Here is a 19508-nt window from a genome sequence, read left to right as displayed (position 1 = left end):
AACAGTGAGCCGGGAATTTATAAAACAGCTAGTAGCGGCCTCTGGAGCACATTAAAGCTGAAAAGTGTACTGAGTTCCCTGAGTATTGACCCCGCCGCTGTGTGTTAATTGGTGGTAGGAGATTTGGTACATATACGTAGGGGTGTAGTGTTTTGAATTGGGTTTGCGTGCACGCGCTGCAACTGAGCCACGTGAGCCTGAGTCAGTTCGTTCTGAGTTTTTCCCTCGTCTGTGAGATTGGGACGTTGGTATCTGCTTTGTAGAATTGTGAGAATTAGAAATTATGTAAAGTGTTTACCACAGTGGGTATGTCAAGAGGGCTCATAAACTTTAGCTGCTGTTTGGTGTGAAGCCATCATTTTATAGTCTTTGGCAATTACTAAGAAACAGGAAAATAAGGAAAGCTGGTTTTATGCTGAAAGTTATTTGAGGAGGTTCCATAGTTCCTATAACCATAATTAAGCATCAGCAGAGTCAGAACTGTTACACAGTCGCCCTGAACCAACGTTAAGCCAAAGAATTTTTTGTTACTTCATATATGTTGGGGCCTAAGGGGATCCAATACTTATATGCATGTTGTCTCCAGCAGCCAACTGAGAGATGACACAAAAGAGTAGGCAGGCAACAAATGTCTTCTTTGTTACTGATGAAGCCACGTTCTCCATGAACTTCAGGGCTGTGGGAAAATGCGTGTCATGATACTGTGTCCCAGAATTAGAGACTCACTCTGTCCCAGGTAGCTCTGTGTCACAGCGAGCCTTCCCTTGAGAGGATCTGCCCCATCATGCACAGTGCTGTCCTGCCATGGAGCTGAGCATCCCGTGTGCTTCCCAAGTGTGGCCAGCACTGGAAGGAAAGGAACGGTTTCACATACCCTGCTTGTCTCTCTGGCCTCACACCTCACTCTGTTAGTGTGATAAAGGCTAGCTGTGGGCCATGGGTCTGTGGTGTGGAGAAGCACTCTCCGTGGCCAAGAGGAGTGGGGAGGAGGCATCCCCTCCCTCAGTTTAAACAGGTGGTTGTATGGAACAGAAGGTTGCTCCCCAAGTGTTTATAAAAGGAGAAATAATGATTTTCTTTGGGACTTAGTCTAGCCAGGAAATATAGAAGATGATTAGAAAGGAGACTTGTAAATCACTTTAATATTAAGTTGACATTTGTTGAGCACCAATAATTTGCTACATTCTTTTCTGAGAGTTTTACAGAAATGAATCCTTCAATCTTCTCAACAATTGAGTAAGGAATGTTTGATTTTTATCCCAGTTTTACAGTGTGGAAATTGAGGCACACAGAGGGTAAGTAAGTTGGCCAAGGTCACAGAGCTAGTAAGTGGCAGAGCTGGTATTTAAACCCTGGCTGTCTGGTTTTGAGGCTCCCAGGGATGGGCTTTGGGTGTTTAGAGGTATCTGCATCCCTGGATCTCTGTACCTCTGTGCATCAGTTTGCCCAATAAGGACAGGGAAAGGAGATTTACACAGGTGCTCACAGTCGTGTCTCAGCCACTGTCCACGAAGAGTGCACCGTGATTAGCGTTAATTGTTTTCCAGGCAGTAGATCTGTTGGGATAACAGAAATTTAGTCCTTTGAATTAATCTAGAAACCATTCCTGTTCTGCTTTGTCCATGGTTGCCATGTCACTGCCTGCCCATGATTAGGCCGTGGATGAGAAACCGTACTCATGGTTGAACTCTGATATTTCAGTCTTGTTGATAGTTTCACATATTCTGTTACATTAATAAGTTAAGTTTCTGGTTTTCTTGCATCAGTGTCTCGTGAGTTTGGTTAATGTGAAACCAGTCCATGGGAGGCCAGGGGTGCTGACGGTATAATTTCTGAGCACGTTGTGGCACTTCTACACTTGCAGTCCTGACGAGGATGTCCGCCTTCCTCACTGATTTCTCCCAAGAGCAGTGTCCTCTCCCACCCCAGTATGTGAGGCTGTCAGCTCTCTGAGTAGGCCAGTCAGCGGCCAAGTCCACCAATCAGAAAATGATGAAGTACCCGGAAGTGGGTTTAATAGAAGAAAAGGGCTTCCAGGTAGTCCGATGGGCTGTTCGAGTCCATTTGGTGTAAGGCTGTTCACTGTCTGTGGTTTAGCTGATTCATTGCTGTTGAAAAGTCTGGATTAGATGAAGGGATTTTAAAAGCAGAAAGGAGTGATTTCAGGTGGTATGTCCACACCGGTGAGAAGTGATGGATGACCGCCTGTGTGAGGCATAGACAGAGTCTTACAACCTTCATAAAACAGCTTTAAAAGCTCTTCCATCTGAGTGCACTTCATAAGGTGTCCAGATCATCACTGGTCATGCTGAGAGGGCAAATAACTGATGACGGCATAAAGGACACGGAGGCATCAAAAAGATCTCAGTCATGTTCCCTGTTTAAAGGATGTGGCACAGTGTAATATATTTGAGCTGGTTTTTCACTGAACAATTTTTCGTGTTTTCTGGGACTCCCAGCTCCCGAAGTTTCCACGCAGCTGCATGTCCCCTCAATGCAGCTCTGTCAGCACTTGTCCTGGGCTGACGTGGTGTCATGTGGAGCAGGATGGTCAGTGTCCCTGGCTCCTCCGAGCTCCGTCTCCTCATCCGCTGTGCTGGGCTTCTCATCCGTGTCTACTTAGAAGGGTTGCTGAGAACCACACGTGATGGTTGTCAGGGGTGATTTGTCATTGTCCCTGTGTTTGACATATAGTCAGTATTCGATAGAAACACATGTTTTTTATTATAGTTCTGGCTTCTACATTGCAGTGGTTTTTAGTCTGCATTTTTTTTATAACTTTTTTCTTATTTTTAAATAAGCACTATTTGGGGGGGGGGATTACTGGGGATTGAAGCCAGCACAATTTGTGCATGCTAAGCAGGTGCTCTACAACTGAGTAATACCCACCCTCCTTGTCTGCACTTAAAAATAAATATTGCAATACACAAAATAGCTCTTAAACACCATCATGGGACCTATTTTCTGTATAGACAATTGAATACATATGCTATTTCAATAAGAATAAACGTTGGGACATACCTTTCTGAATCTGTTTACTTGTTTAAAAATGATCATATCTAGTGATAAACACGAGTCTTTGATCCAGTACTTCTTAGGGTCTGCTTTGACATCATTGGAAATTACATTCTACAGAGAAGGCAAATTGGGTCTCGTTGATATTTGGATGATTTAGCAGATGATCAATTCTTTCAAAACTTGACAGTTTTGTATTTTAAACTAACTGCAAAGTTATCTTCTAGAAGTTGGAATTCCAAAGCTTGTGATGTGCTCAATAATTCAGTGTGTATGTGTTTGTGTCTGTGTGAACGTGTTTGTGTGTGATTTCAGGAAGGTAGAAATAAGTTCCATGTAGCCCTCTGATACCTTCTTCCTCCAGTTCAAGATGTAGGCATATATTTACACAAGTAAATTGATATTCTTTAGACATTTGACATATTGGTGGGAATACGAGGTCCTCACACTTGTTTCAGAAGTGTTGGGGAGCATCAGGTTTGAAAACAGGAGGGGAAAGAGGCAGGGAGGCCCTTCACACTTTGTGCAAGATTTGAGAAACAGTAGCTTTTCTTTTTTCTTCTAAAGCAAACTGGCGCTGAATTGTAACATACTATTAATCAGAATTGCTTTTCTGATCAGATACAAGTGCCTCAGAGTTTTCAAGGCAACATGAATGATAAAATCCGTTTTAGGAGTTATCTTTAAAGTAGTGTTAATTTTCAAGTAAAAGGCTATAGCCTGTTCTTTCTTCGAAGGGTAAAAGACGTTCTCATTGATCCAAGTGCATGATCAATGTGCTTAGTTTCTTTGGGGTTTTTTTCTTTTTTCTTAAGTGCTTGTTTCATTGTGGTTTGAATGAATGTTTAAAATTTCTGAATTTTGTTCTTTAGAACATGCTGATTTATCAGAACTGTTAAAAACCTGATTGATCTTTCGTCTTTGTTTGGAGGGGCACCCTTTTGATTTCTGTTGTCTGTTAAAGAGGGAAATTCTTCCTCTAGCCTACAGATCATTAAGTGAATGGCTTGCAGTGTGCCTTTAAAATTCTTTGAATGCTTTGAGCATGCTTGTCTAGTGAATTTTGAATTGACTCATAGTATTGACTTTGCTTTGATTCTGTGGCTTTTGCTCCTCTCCACAAGAATTTGAATTCCTGTTGCATTTTGTATACGTGTTCTTAACAGGGGAAGAAATTTTACATTTTTTACAAAGGTGGGTTTTCCTATCCCCTCTGAATGCCTTCTGTAATTGATACAGCGAAAATCTGTTATTGCAGTGCTTAATTATTTCATAAACAAATTTTTGGCTTAATCAGAATCAATGAGAAAGAGTGATAATAAAAAATATGAAAACCTTCCTTCCTTTGGAGAATAGAAATCAGGTGGTCAGGCTCACGCATGTTTTGTGCTTGACACACTTAATTTCATATCATTGTGTATCATGATTCCGAGATGGAGTTGCTTCAGGTTTTACAGATTTTTGTTTTAACATTTTTGTTGAATTCTTTCTCCAGGCTGATGTTTCCTGTTGGGTTTGTGGAAAGCGTAGAAGGGAAACAAATTCTTTGTTTTAATTTCAGGAGGCCTGAGTTGCTGATGAGAAAAGAGTTGAGGGTGGGCTGAGGAAAAGAATGACACGCCCTCTCCTCCTGGCTGAAACTGATGAACAATGAAATCAATTAAGTTTATCAGTATTTGAACAATAGAATTCAGTGAGCCCAAACTGGCAAGTTATGCCCAATGGAAAGTACTGAATTCACCTGCAGAATTAGGTGCTTTGCCAATTAGAAGCAGCTTAGAGCAATCAGAAAAATTAGTTCATAGGATGAGATATAAAAGAATGTAATATCTTCTACTTCTGAAACTTTTCTTTGTTAAGTTGTGTAGAGCTAAAATTAAGTTTCAAGCGCCAGGATTTAAGAGTCTGGGTGGTTCTGTGGGATCGTTATTCAGGGATGTGTCTAGATCCTGCTAGAGTGTCTGAAGCTGGCAGGAAAAGACACAGAGCTAGGATTTGTTATCCTAGGGTGTCCTCCATAATGGTTCCATATTGGTTACATGTGGGAGCCCAAGATTAGGTTAACAAATTGTAACAGACCACAGCAGCATGTCAATGTCCAGAAGAAAAATGTGTGCTTAGTAACTGCTTTGCAAGCAGGAGCATGTGCATCCTCACTCTTGTCTCCTTGCCTTAAAAAGCAGAGACAATGCTTTGCTTGCATAGTTGATGCTTTAGATAGCACTCTGCTCATTTCAAAGCAAGGACCCAGGCCCTCAGCTATAAAAGCTGGGCTTGTGTGCTTTTAGATAGTCTATTATCCCCAAAACAAGGACCTGGCTGGTCTCGTGGTCTGCTTTGTAATTCACATATCTAAAGAATGTATCTTATTCCCCTCACCCCATGACTTCCGTAAAGATACACTAAGCCTTTGTACTCATTGTGGATTCTACAATCTCTGTCTCCTCCCGTCTTTCCTCAAGTTCCTACTTACTTTCACACAACTGTTAATGACTTTTTACTTTCGTTATACACAGTAAATATAGGAGTATTTGAGAGGCTCGTGGACTTGGCTCCCTACTCCTTCTCTTTTTCTGGACTTTTCCCACAGAGTCTTGAATAATCATTCCGTGTCGGTACGACTTCTGCCAGCCATAACCCACAGTTCCAGGTGAGAATGATGCAGGTTTATCTCTCCTACCCAAGGGAGAGAGAGAAGAGAATTGAGATCTGCTCCCTTGTGGTCCCTTCCTTCCACAGGGCCACTCCAGTTCACCTGCAGCCTTCTGGCCTCTGCTGTCAGGGCCTCTGTCCCAGGACTGACTGCAGCCATTTTTTCCCTTGCCAACATTTCCTCTGCCTTTCAGAAGTTGGTCTCTTCTCTGCAATTCAACCCTGGCAGATGTGATGGTGGTCAGCGTGCTGGTGGGCAGTCACCTGGGGACTCCCAGGAGCCATGCTGATTCTCCTGAGTCTCTCATTCGGGGTTACAGAACTGTCGAGCACCGGAGGAAGCCCATTCAAGCGAGGGCAGCGCAGCATTGCATCACTTTCATTTTATTTTTGGAATTTCAGTGGAGAAATTATTTGTAGCAAACTGTTCCAGTTTTTTGGATGACTGCTTTCCTCACTACCATTTCCTTGTTGGATGTGGTACTTGTTTTAAGAACCAGGTTTCTTCTCTGGTTATTTCTAGCAGGTGGGCTTGCCGAATCCTTGATCTGCATTTGAAGCAGAATGCTTCATCTTGATGTCAAACTGATTTTCTTCATTCTGAATATTTCGTATACACTCAGCAACTGTTTCAAGTGAACTGCTCTTGTCCAATTTCGGTTAACTCACATTTGCTGATCTCCTGCTTTCATGCTGAGGGCAGTTTCTTCTTCCTGTAATAAAAGTTAGCAATTTGCATCTTCTATGGGAAGGTACTGGCCCGAGGTACTTTTGTTCTTAACAGTTTTAATACAATTCACCAATTAAAATTTACACCGGTTTTTACTCTATGCCAAGAATTGTGCATCCCAGTCAATCTTAGAATATTTTCATCCTCCTAACAGGAAACCCCGTATGCATAAGCACTCATTCCCATCTTCCCCATCCTCCCCCAGCCCCAGGGAGCCACTCTTCTCTCTCTGTGGATTTGCCTGTGCTGGACATTTCATGTAAATCGAGTCAATTCTTGTAAATGGAACCATCTATTGTGACTGACTTCTTTTCACACTGAGTAACGTTTTCAATGTTTCTCCACGTTGTTGCCTGGGTCAGTACTCCATGCTTTGCTATTGCTGAATAATATTCCACTGTATGGCTGGGCCCCTCTGTTAACCCATTCATCAGGTGATAGGCATTTTGGTTGTTTCTTCTTTTTGGCTGTGATGAATAATGGCTCCGTGAACATTCCTTTAGGAGTTTTTATGTGGACATTAGTTTTCAGTTCTCTTACGTGTGTGCCCACAGAGCAGAATTGCTGGGTCATTCAGAAACCAACTGTTCAACACTCTGAGGTCCTGCCAGGCTGTTTTCCAAAGTAGCCACGCAGCGTTACATCTCACCAGCAAGGGCTGCTATCTCTGATTCCTGTGTGTCCTCATTAGTTCTTGTTATTCTTTTTTTAAATATAACCTAATGTAGTGAGTGTGAAGCGGTTTCTCCTAGTGGTTTTGAAATGATTTCCCTTACAGCTAATGATTTTGAACATCGTTTCATTGTGCTTATTGGCCATTTGTATATTTTCCTTGAAAAATACCGTTTCGGATCCTTTATTCATTTTTTAATTTAGTTGTCTTTTTTGTTGAATTGTAGGAGCTCTTTTTTATTTGGAGATACAAATTCCTAATCAGATAAATTATTTGAAAATATTTTCTCCTGAGTGTTGTTTTTTTCACTTTCTGGATGGTGTCCTTTGAAGCAAAGTTTTAAATTTGATGAACTCAAATTTATCTCTGTTTTCATTTTCCTTGTGCTTTTGGGGCAATATTTAAAATCTGAGGTATTTTATTTAAAATTTACATATAAAATATCTTAATTTTTAGGACCGTCCTAGGAGACGGGTGCTGTTGTTATACCCAGTCTATGGATAGGAGGCTGAGATGCAGAAAATTTCACTGACTTATGAGTGTCAAAGCTACCCAGTGCTGTGGGAGTTCAGAGCCTCATGATTGTCCCCAAGCATCTGTGCTCTTCACCACCATGCTCCACTACTGCCTGGAATCGTTAATGAAAAAGTCTTTCATTTTTTGGTTTCTTGTTTGTTTGTTTTCTCATTGGGAACCTCATCTCCTCATTTTCCTTTCGGATATCAGTGTAGGTTTATTTTAGGTCTCATGTAGGCAGAAGAATTGCTATCATTTAACTTCTTTATTACTCACTCTCCGGTGATGATTGTTGCTATTTGACCTAATCAAGTCATGCTTAAGTCTTTCCTGCTCATGACACTGAAGAGTCATGACTTACAGAATGCTCAGAGAAGAAAATAATTGATTGATTTTATTTTGCTACCCAATCAAACCAATCAAATAAAAACCCCGGTGTTGACGCAGACGGTAAGCCCTCCAGAATAGGGTCACTGTCTTCCTTGTGTTTCGTTTGTTTGGTCACAGTGTCTGGATAGTGACTTGCTGTCCAGCAATTTTGTGAGGATACGGTGTTCGTGAATCATTGTAAGGACAGAATTTTGACAACAGACTGTATTGGTCATTTCACGAGGGAAAAGATAATATAGAAATACTGCTCAGATCTATTTTAAAATTAAGTTTGGAATGTTGAGAAGAGTTCAAGAAACCATACAAAGATCTTTTTCACTTATTTTAGATCTATCTTAGGCATATTATGATTACATAGCAGAGTAACTTATCAACTAGATTTGACAAGAGGGGTGTATTATTGATTATTTGTTTTAGTTGAAATATTCTACCTGGGAAAAAGTAATCAGTGCCCATAAATGAACAAATATGTTTGTATTTCTATGCAACATGGGAGCAGACTTCATATGTTTCTATATAATATATATGACTGTGTGTTTTAATCTGTCTGTCAGTGTATTTATAGTTTTTCAGCAATGTTCTAACTTTAGAATTCTTCTAAGAAAGTCACCCCCAATTCTAGCGCAGTTTGTACTATGTATCCTGTCTTATGCATGGGATTCCACTGTCTCCTCAGGGAGGAATTTCCTCCCCTACTGAGGTAGTAGCAGAGTTAAAGGAACTGTGATTTCTAGGCCTTTGCTCTCCATGTGTTTGCATTTGGCTGTCAATCGCGAATTTCCATTTCTTGAGTTTTCATTGTTCAATTAGAATTTTTGAAAATAAGTGTTAATATGTTGTATTTGTCTCCCTAGAAACTTGATGTGTTTGTGCTTTTCAGTTTTCAATTTCTTAAAAATGTAAATGCACTCTTGTTTTTAAGTAGTCCTTTTTCACTAGATATTTGTTTACCTCTTTATAGTTAAAATACATTTTTTCCAATGAATTAATCGGTGTGCATGTTTTAAAAGATACCTTACTTTTTATTTTCCTTATTATAACAATTATATTCATTCTAGAGAATTTAGAAAATAAGGATAAACACAGTAATAACTTAAAAATGGCCTTTAATCTCACCTAGAGATACAGTTGTAAAATTTCAAATTGAGAATTACAAGTCCTCTCATGTTGTTCTTCTTTTTCAAGATCGTTTTGGTTACTGAGACCCTCGAATTCCCATATGAATTATAACAGCAGCTAATCAGTTTTTGCAGAGGAGACCGCTGGGATTGTGATCGAGACCACGCAGAATATACGGAACACTCTGGGGAGCACTGCCATTCCAAGAGCACTGTCTTCTGATCCAGGAATGTACGTGGAGTGTCTGTCCAGGTATTTAGGTCTTCTTTAATTTTTTTTCAGCAATGCTTTGAGTTTACAGAATATTATTTTACTTTTTTTCTTTGCCTTTATACTGAGGACAAGTGTGCAAGGTACCGGGATCAGAAGTGTATTTTAGCCCCTCCCGTTGCTGCCAACATGGTCGCTGCGCTCTTGCTTTGCCTTGTGTACAATCTTGCACAAAATAGGACCTCAGTAACTCTCTCTTGAATGAATGATTATATGATTGTAGGATGATGCTTGAGAGTCCTTGTGATTTTTTCCTCCAGCCTTTCCCCAATTCTTAACTATGCCCTTTCTCTTCCTATACTCCAGCCTGGGTTTCAGCCTGCCTGTGGCATTGATTTTCCCTATCTGTAGACTCTTCCTTTCACTGGTTCACGATAATGTTACATGTGGGCTGTGGAAACTTGTCAAGAAAGAACAAATCTATTGCATGCTAGTATTTTTACAGTGTGGTATTTTTTGTCGATTGAAATTAAATCAGGCTCACCCCCTGAGCCCTCCCGTGAGCTCTTTTCACTTTCCTACATCTGATACTGCTCTGGGTGCTACATATGCCCTTCCCCCAGCCTTGGTTTTTGGGTTGAGTAAGTCATCATCAGTGGAGCCCTCTCTTTAAAAGATGAAGAGAACATTGTCTCCTTCTCCCTGGTTGGGGACTTGGATGAGATGAGATACCAGATAAAGAATGGAGCTCCACCTCATTCTGACCCCCGCTCTTTCCGTTCCGTTCTCCAGAGGAAAATAGTACAACTCAACAGTATAAAGATTGATTGTGAGCTAATGAGATAGACAAGACAACCGATCATTTATTAAATATTCTTTCATGCCAGAAACAAATGTATTATACACACAAAAATCACACAAAGCATGATAATATCGTGCTTACAGACGTGTGTCCGAGTTCGAGTCCTGCTCTGGAGTGACCAGTACTGTGAGATGGAGAACTGGTAGGACGGCTTAGGCTCTCCAGGACTGGTTTTCTGTCCTGCAGTGATGGGGCTCGCTAGGCTTCCCTCCCCCGTAGAGGTGCTGTGGGGTGTAACTGTCACGCGTGCACAACTGCTCGTTCCTCCTAAGTGCAGGAGAGCATAGCTTTTGCGGTGATGGCTTTATAACAGCCCCGTGTAGACTCTCAGTGCTCCGAAGGGATGCCTTGTGGTTTGGAGATGGGATTCTCATTTCTGTAAATACCCAAGGATTGTGGTATTGAGCCCTGCTGATTTGAATCTATTCTTTAGAAAGTACATATTGTAGATATATTTTTCAAGCATGTGTGCTTTTTTTCTTTTATTATTTATAGTTCTACCCTCTCATCACTTGGTGTGACTTTTCATGGAATCCAGGAAACAGTCCTAAGCTACCTGCCTCTTCACTCTTCTCCGTGGTGGTTTCCTTCCCTGACTAGAAGAGGGTTTTGCACAGGAACTTTTATTTGTTCCCCTTTTCTTGGAGTCTCTCTTTCGGTCTGCCCATCTCTCATCTGTCCATCTGTCCATTTATCTACCCACTCATTCTTCTGACTTGTTCCAAAAAGCATTATAGGCAGCTTACAGAAGAACAGATACCAAATAAACAGGTAAGAAAATGGGGCCAAGTTCAAAGTGTGAGGCTAGGAGGCGAGCCTGTGTGAGGGTTGCAGCCGTGAGACACACGCCTCTGCCCTGTGACTTATAAGATCGACAGCAAGAGTGTACATGATGCTCCCAGCAGACACAGGCTAACAGGGTTTGTGGGAGATGCTCACTGGCTGTGAAATAAATAAGTGGCTCAGGAGAAGCCCAACCTTTCCAGCTACAAAGGCTTAGGAGAATATTTTGAGTGTCTTCCAAAATCAGGGTATTGCATTGTTTCTTTTGTCAGAGTTCTATGTATAGTTGGTTACATTCTATACCTGGAAATTTCTCCAGAACTCCTTACCAAGTGAGTGCCATTGCTCGGGAATGGGGTGGTTCTGCTCATTGACGGGGGTTGGCCAGAAACCGAAAATGACAGCTTCAAAGGAGCCTGGGATTTGTCAGTTATGTTTTGTCAGTGCTGTAGATTTCAGGAAATGCTTTCACACTTTCTCTCCATCTGAGGCGGCAGCGTGCTCTCTTAGCAGCATCAGGAGCTCAGAGCCACGGGATGTTGGGGGATGACTGCACTGCCTTCAAGACAGCCAAGCTAGTCACTGCAGGCGTGGTCCTTTCACATAGTACATTTCATGTTCTTTAGTAGAAGGTTTCAACAGGGAGTTAATTAACTGAGTTAATTAACATTTAATAAATATGAAGCTTTGATGAAAAGACGGTTATAGGCGGAGTATAAGTTGTGAACACTTTGAAAACGGTTTCATTACTGAAATTTCAGTAGGGAAGATACACAGTTTATCTTATTTATGCCTCTCTTTTAAAGTAACAAAGAAACAAGACAGAAAAGGCAGAGGATGATTTCTGTTCTTCCTCTCGGCTTGCAGGTGCCCTCACATCCAGTGGCATCCATCCAGACACCAACAGTGACACTGGCCATGCTCAGAACTGCCTCAGCCCTAAAGACACAAGTGACAAATAGAAGGGGTCTGCGCCCTGTTACATCAGGTTCTCTCACTTTTTGGGTCCTTATGTAACTGCGCGGTGTTAATCAGGATCGCCCGTTCTACATTGTGTGGCGCTGCTGCGGTGTTTCCTAGTTATTTGTTTCTGTAAGTACTCGTGTATTATTCTCCAATGTGTGGTACTACACATCTAAAAATGCTTTTTTCAGATGAAAAATAATGTATATTTAATATAATATGTCTGAAAAAAGGGACAAAAACGGCTATCCAGTTCCCACTACTCAGAAATAATAATTAAAACTTTAACATCTTCTTTCTGTTCTTTTCATCAGTGTGTATCAGCTCTGTCATAAAAACCAGTGAGCACTCTGTGCCTGTTTACTGTGTGGAGACCTCCATTTTCCATTCGGCTTATTACATGTTTTTCTACAATATTCTATCTCCCCTGGCATGATTTTTAATGACCAGTATAGCATTATGTCTTGTGGAGGCATCGTCCATTTTACTTCGGGCTTAAATAAACTTTTAAATTCCAAGTGTACTTAACTGAAATACTGAAAAGAGACCTGTGGTGGTACCGAAAGAGCCCTACCTCCCTTCCCCTTATTTCCTGAGTGTAAAAGCTGTTGCCAATGTGGTGTATATATTTCATGACCTTTATGCCTATGACATATATATATACCCATACATACATACATACATATAAGAAATCTATGTATATGTGTGTATATATGCTTTTTTGAAACATAAGGCCATACTATATGTTTTCTGCAGCTCGCTTTATTCACTCAGGGGTATATCATAGACGTCCTCCCACTCCAGACTCACCCGGTCCTTTCAGATAGACTGGAGGGGTCTCCTGATATGCAGGTGTGGTCTCTTGTGCAAGGACACCTTTGGTGGGAGAGTGCTGTGGACAAGGCCCTGGGCCACGGGGAAACGCCGGCCCCCTCAGTGCCCACAACTCGCCGTGATTTACCGCATCATTGTCTTGAGGGTGGACACTTAAGTTTTCTCCAATTTCCACTGTCAGAAAGGATGTTTTACTGGCATCTTTCTTTAACAGACATTCCTGTGATCTTGTATGAGCATGCCTTTAGTTAATTCTTCTGGAAATTTAGTCCCTGGATGTGACATTTACGTTCATCACAGGCTACTTTCAAGTGACTAGAAATTCCTTCTCCAATGTGGAATGAAAAATGTAGAATTACTTATGTAACCAATTCTCTATTGCTGGATATGATTTCACTTCAGCTTTTCTTCCCACCAGTGTAAACAGTACATTTATTTGAACTGATTTTTTTTCTAAACGAAACGATTCCTAGAAGTGGGGTTGAATCAGTGTGTACACACGTTTTTCAGAGTTTACATATCCATTGACATGTCATCCTCCAAAAAGGTCGCTCACAGTTTTTCTCCCACAGATGGACACTAGCTACAATATCTTTTAAAAATATTTACCAATAAGATGAGCAAAAGTGCTTTTTCATTGTTTTAGTTTGCATTTGATGACCAGTGAGGTATTGAGCATTTTTCACTGATTAGCCATCTGACTTTTGAAAAGTGAATGATCCATTTTGTCCTTTGCACAAATTTAAGTGAGGAAGCTTCTTTTTGCTTTGTGACAGCTCTTTGTATGTTATGAACATTAATCCCTTGTCTTCATCAACATCTATCACAGAGTTTTTCCTTGTCATTTCTTTCGTTTCATTTTGTTCAGTAGGTTTATTTTTGTTGTGGCTCAAAATATTCTTAAGATAGTAAATGTCTTCCTTTTGGGTTTTATCTTTGTTATTATTCTTAGAAATACTTTCTTATAATGGTATAAATCTCTTATGTAGGTTTATTTAATGTCTAAGATGGAGATGATAATAGTACTTGTTATACTGAGGGGAAGTTGAATTAATGTGAGCAAAGAGTTGTATTTGCTGTTACTAGTATTTTAATATTTACATCACTATCTGTAATTTTTTTTGTGGTCATTATGACAGGAATAGAATTTGTTCTTTCCAGGTGATTCTCTGATTGTCCCAGGACAATTATCGAATTCATACTTTGCTCTTTGATTTGAAATCCCACATGTATAAAATACTTATGTAGACTAGAGTCTCTTTTTGAGCTCATGCTTTATTTCTGTCAATCTTACTTCCTTACTCCAATGCTATATTTTACATATTGTAAAAATTAATTATTATCTGACAGTGCGATTTTTTTTTTGTTCTTTTCTTCCATCCCAAACTTTCTTGGCTATTATTATGACTTTATTATTCCTGAAGAATTCTAAAATATACTGTTCAAGTTAAAAAAAAAAGTCTGATAAGAGTATTCATGGGAATTTTATTAAGTTTTGAATTATTTTTAGGAGAACTTCCATATTTACAAAACTGTTTTCCTCCATGCAATATGTTGATGTCTCTACATTCACAACTCTTATTTACCCCTCAGTACAGTCCTGTAGTTTTCTCCATGTACAACATGGGCATTAATTTTGAGTTTTTTCCAGATTATTGTTGATGTTTTTGTTAATTTTTTAAGTGAGAATTTTTTGCTATTATATTTTTTAACTGTTTAAACTGACACCTAGGAAGGCAGATTCGGTTTGTAAATACTCACTTTGTAACAAATCATTTAAAATTGTAAGTATTAAGTAATTGTTCCAGGATCCTTTCTTTTGTGTTTTTAAAAATTTGTTTCCAATATTATCAAAATGGTCATAGCTAAGAAGTATAGGTGTGGAGACAGATGGAGAGAGGTAGTGTGGTTCATGTACAAACTGTGAGCACTTTCATGGCTGCCTTTAGGCTGGAGAAGCCCCAGAAGAGCCCAGGTTAGACCAGGGGTGGCTTTGTATGCACTTGAAAGCCAGCTTTCCTACCTGTATGGTGAAGCCTGGTAGGCGTGGCAGGTAGATGATCAAGGTCTGATCAAGGTCATTGGCTGCACAGAGCGCTGTGTCTGTGAGAACTGGAGTCCATCGCCATGGGAAATGCTTGGTGCCAGGAACACTGCAGGGGAGCTGGGGAGTCTGTGTGTTAATGATTTTCCAGTCCTGGGAGTGGGAAGATCAGACTCTGCATTCAGATCTGAGTTTGAATTCATCCTCTCTTATTTACTGGTCCTCTGACTTTTGACAAGTTATCTACCCTCTTTGAACTCCTATTTTCTTGTCTCTCAAAATAGGAGAATTACGGCCTGCTGCTAGAGTGTTTGATCAGGATAAATGATTTGTTTCTATAAGATGCCACGTACAGTCACAATCTCAGTGAGAAATGGGCTGTCACCTCTTCATCTGCAACTCAGTGCTCGACAGGACATCGGGGCAAAGCCAGTCCGTAATTTGTTTGTGATGCAAGTAGGAACAAAATTAATGTCTTGCCTTTCCCCTGCAGTATTCTTACTCCTTTGCTTCATTTACTTCTTTCCTCCTTTCCTTTCCCCTCCTCAACCAAAAGATCCAGAGACTCTCTCAGAACGCTAGATTCAAATTACTTTAAAGGGTGTCTCATCCTCATGAAATGACAGTAACTTAAAAAAAATCTGTACAGATCCCAGACGTCATTGTATTTGATTTACACACACACACGCACACCCACCCACACACACAGTCAGCCTACCTACAACTTGCTGAGGGAGAAGGACCAATTTTTCTGAGTTTTCATTCACTGAGCGTGAGAGCAAAGTCTCTTATGCAGACTTTCACCTTGCTTAGTGCATGGTGTTTTTAATTGGATTTCTGCTTTGTGGCCATAGAACTATTCTTATAGAAGAGAGGATGTGGAGATATAGACATTCTGCTGAGATATTGGTGTCAACATATTTGAGTTGGAAAGGACTTAGGACAGCATAGAATCGTAACTTTTTATGGGTGAGAATCCATGATGGTGTAACTTGGACAAGAACCCGGGTCTTCTGTCTTCGTGTCCACTTGGATGAAGAGGCAACAGGGCGGGAGATGGCAGGGATCCTTCTTGCTTGAGTTCCAGGGTCTTGCTAGTTTTCACTGCTCAGCTGCCTTTAGTTTAGGTCCATGTGGCCTCTCATGGGAAGGTCACTCTGTCCTGAAAGACTGAGTTTCTAATCAGCAAAAAGCCCTGGACCCATTCATATTTCCCAGAGTTTTTCTGCTGTCCTGCTGACAGTTTATATAAATGATACCTAAGAAACTACTGGATATAAAATCCTTATTGTTATCATTTGCCCTCAAGTTCCATAGGAATGGGGTGCTGTCTCAGGCTGTCTAAGGCTAGATCTGAACAAAGATAGGGTGATAGGCTGTGCTGCTGGACCCTCCCCAGTCGAAAGGGATTTCCACCTTAGTTTTTAGAATCAGACAGATGAGTTCAAATCTTGCCTTTACCAGTTATTAGCTTTGTGAACTTGGGGAAGAAACTGTACTTGTTTGTGTCCAATTTTCTATATCTGTAAATAAGTTCAGTATTTATTTTAGGGTTTTTGTTTTAGAATTGAATGAGCTAATTCCCTCATTTATACCTAAAATACTGATCGCGTGGTTCTATGCTGGTGCCTTGGTAGAAGATTACTGAGGGACTCAGCAGTGAGAATGCAGGTGGGGGACCCCTGGATCATAGAGCTTATATTCCAGGATATGCTTGTAAAAGATTGGATGTGCAGTGGATTTTTAGTAAATGTACATTCTTTCCTTATCCACATTGATTGTGTATATATCTTTGTACAATATATGAACAATTTTTTATTGCAATTTAAATATCTTTGTAGTATTTAAATTATGTAGCTATAAGAAAATACGTGAAATAAAATGATTTGTCTTTTATTTTCTTTTCAACATGCAAAACAAAATAAAATAGATAAGAAAAAAAGGTTTTGAAGGAGTAGAAATAATTTTATTTCTGTGGAATCAATTCCCTATGTTAGGTTTTTTAGTTGTGTTGTTAAACAGCATATAAAATTGATAGGTTTTGACTTCAGTGTTGATAGCTAGGTGAGTGTAGTTTTTTTTGTGGTTGTCTTTGATGAATTATTTGCACTAGATCATAAATGATGTGCATGTTACATATTGGAAACGAGGAAAGAGTGGAGACATACTACCTCCAATGCATTCATCTTGTTACCAAGTCGAAACTCGTACTGCTTGCTGTATGACAGGCCAATAAATCAGGAGATTGAGCTGTTGGAGCAAGGAATAGTGACTTTATTTGAAAAGCTGGCAGACCCAGAAAATGGCTGAATGACATACTGGAGAACCATCTCACCCAAGTCAGAAATCAGTCCGCTTTTATACTAAAAAGGGGCGGGGATGTGGTTGGTTGTTGCAAACTTCTTGCGGTACGAATTGTTTCTCCTTGGAATTCTTTGTTCTTGCAGCTGTCCACGTGGGTCAAATCATGGTGCCACTCTAAAACCTCCAAAAAAAACCAAAGTTGATTTTCTATTTTGCAACTTGCCATCTCAACATAAGTGCAGAAGAGTTAACATCGTGAAAGCTCAGAGCCCGGAGAATAGGCTTTCCTGGATATTTCATGCTAAAGGCAACTTTCTCTTACAAAAGGTACAGAGATACCAAGTCTGAGCCTAGAAAACAGCAAAGGTTTAAAGCCAAAGGAACAGATCTAACATGCAGTCAAATTTATTCTTTTCTATTATAATTTCTTTTTCCACCACATAAATAATTTTAGTAAGAAACATGAGCAATTTTTTTACTTTTGCTTCTTAGTAACGGATAAGTGGGCCAAATACATTTATGAGAGCAGGGATGCTGTGCGGGCATTGGGGTCACAGCAAACTCTTGTTGGGGTGGTCGACTCTGCAACATGTCTGATGCCCCGTGGGTGTTGGTGAGGGACCCCATAACCAGGGGCTCTCTTCAGGAACCAGCATATGGGCATTGACATCTGGAGACCTCTTTTTCAGCTGCCGGAAATTTTTTCAGATACTGTGACTGAAAAACCACTACAGCTGGTGATAATTAGGGAATAAAGGAAGAGGAAAAGGGCTTGGATTAGATTAGAAGAGAAGGACAGAATATCAGGGAACCTGGGGGCTTGGCAGTGGGTCCTTGGGAGAGAGGGGAGCAGAGGTGGGGAAAGGCACGGCTCTGGAACCAGCTCCTGCACCTGTCCCAGGGCCCAAGTCACACAGCTTTTAATTGGCCCAGGACGCTCTCCTGTCTGGATGTCACCCTGGGCAGAACCTTGAGAATCGAAGGTAAGGGGTGGGCAGCACTCACCTAGGGGATCACTGAGGACTTCGTTCAAGTCCACGGTGCCTTTACTGGTCATGTGTCTTCACTTGCCCTTTATCTTAGGATCTGAGGAGCAGGAGCAAGGAACGCAGGGAGAGATCCAGGAAGACATCTGACTGTGTTAAGAGACGACAGTCACAGCCACACGGGGAGCGATGACACTTGCAGCAAAGTAAAACGACTTCACAACTATTGCATCAGAGCTGCCGGTGTGAGAGAGCCTAAGCCTGTCTCAGAGTGCAGGGGACAAGTGGAAAGGAATGGTAAATTTCCACTGACAGTTGAAATTGTGTTAAATAGCCTGCTACTGTTGCTTGTATCACTTGAATGAATGCAGGCATATTTCTATGGGCATTTATATGTTTACTCAAACCCACCAGCCACTCTTGCCCCCATCGGGGATGGGCTTTCTCAAGCACAGTGCACCTCCTGGTTGGGTGGGCCATGCTGCGGGTCCTCGCCTGGGGCCGGGCTGCTGCAGGGCAATGAGTCCCCGAGGCACGGCCTGCGAGACACGACAGGAACACCTCTGCTCTTGACTGAGGGCCTCCGTTTCCCCCTGCAGTGTAAGAATGCTGGTGACTGAGTTAGAAGCACGCTTCAAAGCTGTCCATGTCCTTGCCATCCAGAAGCGGAGCCTGGGAGCTTCAGAATTTCTCCAGAATGCGGTTTACTTTCATCTTCGACAGGTGAGTTTATGTCCTTTTACAAGTGGAGGAATTACTGCAGTTTTCCTGGAACTTACTCACCACTAGTCCATCTGAATTTTCTGTGCTTGGATTCAATATGGCATGCTAAAAATTCTGGAGTCAGATCTTGAATCCCTGATGAAGAGGATTATTTTATTTCTTTATACGATAGTATTTTACTTTCAAAATTCAGAGTTTTCGGTTCTTTCAAAAATTTTTTGGGGGGTTGGAGAAACAACTTTGCTCTTACCATCTTTGTGACCTGTTGCTATATGCCTCTCACCTGTCTTCTGTCACTTGTGAGGCGGTTCCTTTTGTGACCCTGTCAGCATTGTTCATGGTATAAAACATAAAGTCTGTAAAAGTACAGTCCCTTTTACTCCAAAGACATTCCACAAATACTACTTAAATCTGGGTGTGGTTTTAAGAAGACAGAATCATTAGAACATGTACTTGCAGGTTGCTAGTGCAAAATCCCCAAATCAATAGTCTATCTCAACATCTAAAATCTTTCTAATCTACCTTGGATTTGTATGGATAAGTGAAGCAGTTTGCTAAGAACTCAAGACCAGGGTTAGAATACAGGCTGGTGTAGCTCAGCAGGTCCTCCCATGCTGATGCTCTGCCAGAGGGCGGGTCCTAGGGGAGAGGGCGTGTCCTCCCCTCCCTGAGCTGACAATTTGATGGCAAAGACCTTCATCAGG

General features: G+C 40.9%; 1 long non-coding RNA gene across 3 annotated transcripts in view; it reads left to right on the top strand.

The window, feature by feature from the left end:
* Positions 1–9275: 9275 nt before the first annotated feature.
* LOC141578217 (uncharacterized) overlaps positions 9276–19508 on the top strand; it is a 34174-nt gene continuing 23941 nt past the window's right edge. For 2 of the 3 annotated variants that reach the window (XR_012508355.1, XR_012508354.1), the window contains exons 1-4: positions 9276–9347; positions 11818–12042; positions 18179–18378; positions 18681–18804. This is a non-coding gene — a long non-coding RNA (uncharacterized LOC141578217). Of the gene's footprint in view, positions 9348–11817; positions 12043–17238; positions 17423–18178; positions 18379–18680; positions 18805–19508 lie in introns of all 3 variants that reach the window. The other variant, XR_012508356.1, reaches the window with a different exon arrangement.

The sequence above is a fragment of the Camelus bactrianus genome, chromosome 7, assembly GCF_048773025.1.
Source record: "Camelus bactrianus isolate YW-2024 breed Bactrian camel chromosome 7, ASM4877302v1, whole genome shotgun sequence".
Classification (NCBI taxonomy): domain Eukaryota; kingdom Metazoa; phylum Chordata; class Mammalia; order Artiodactyla; family Camelidae; genus Camelus; species Camelus bactrianus.
This window is presented reverse-complemented; position numbering and strand designations above follow the sequence as displayed.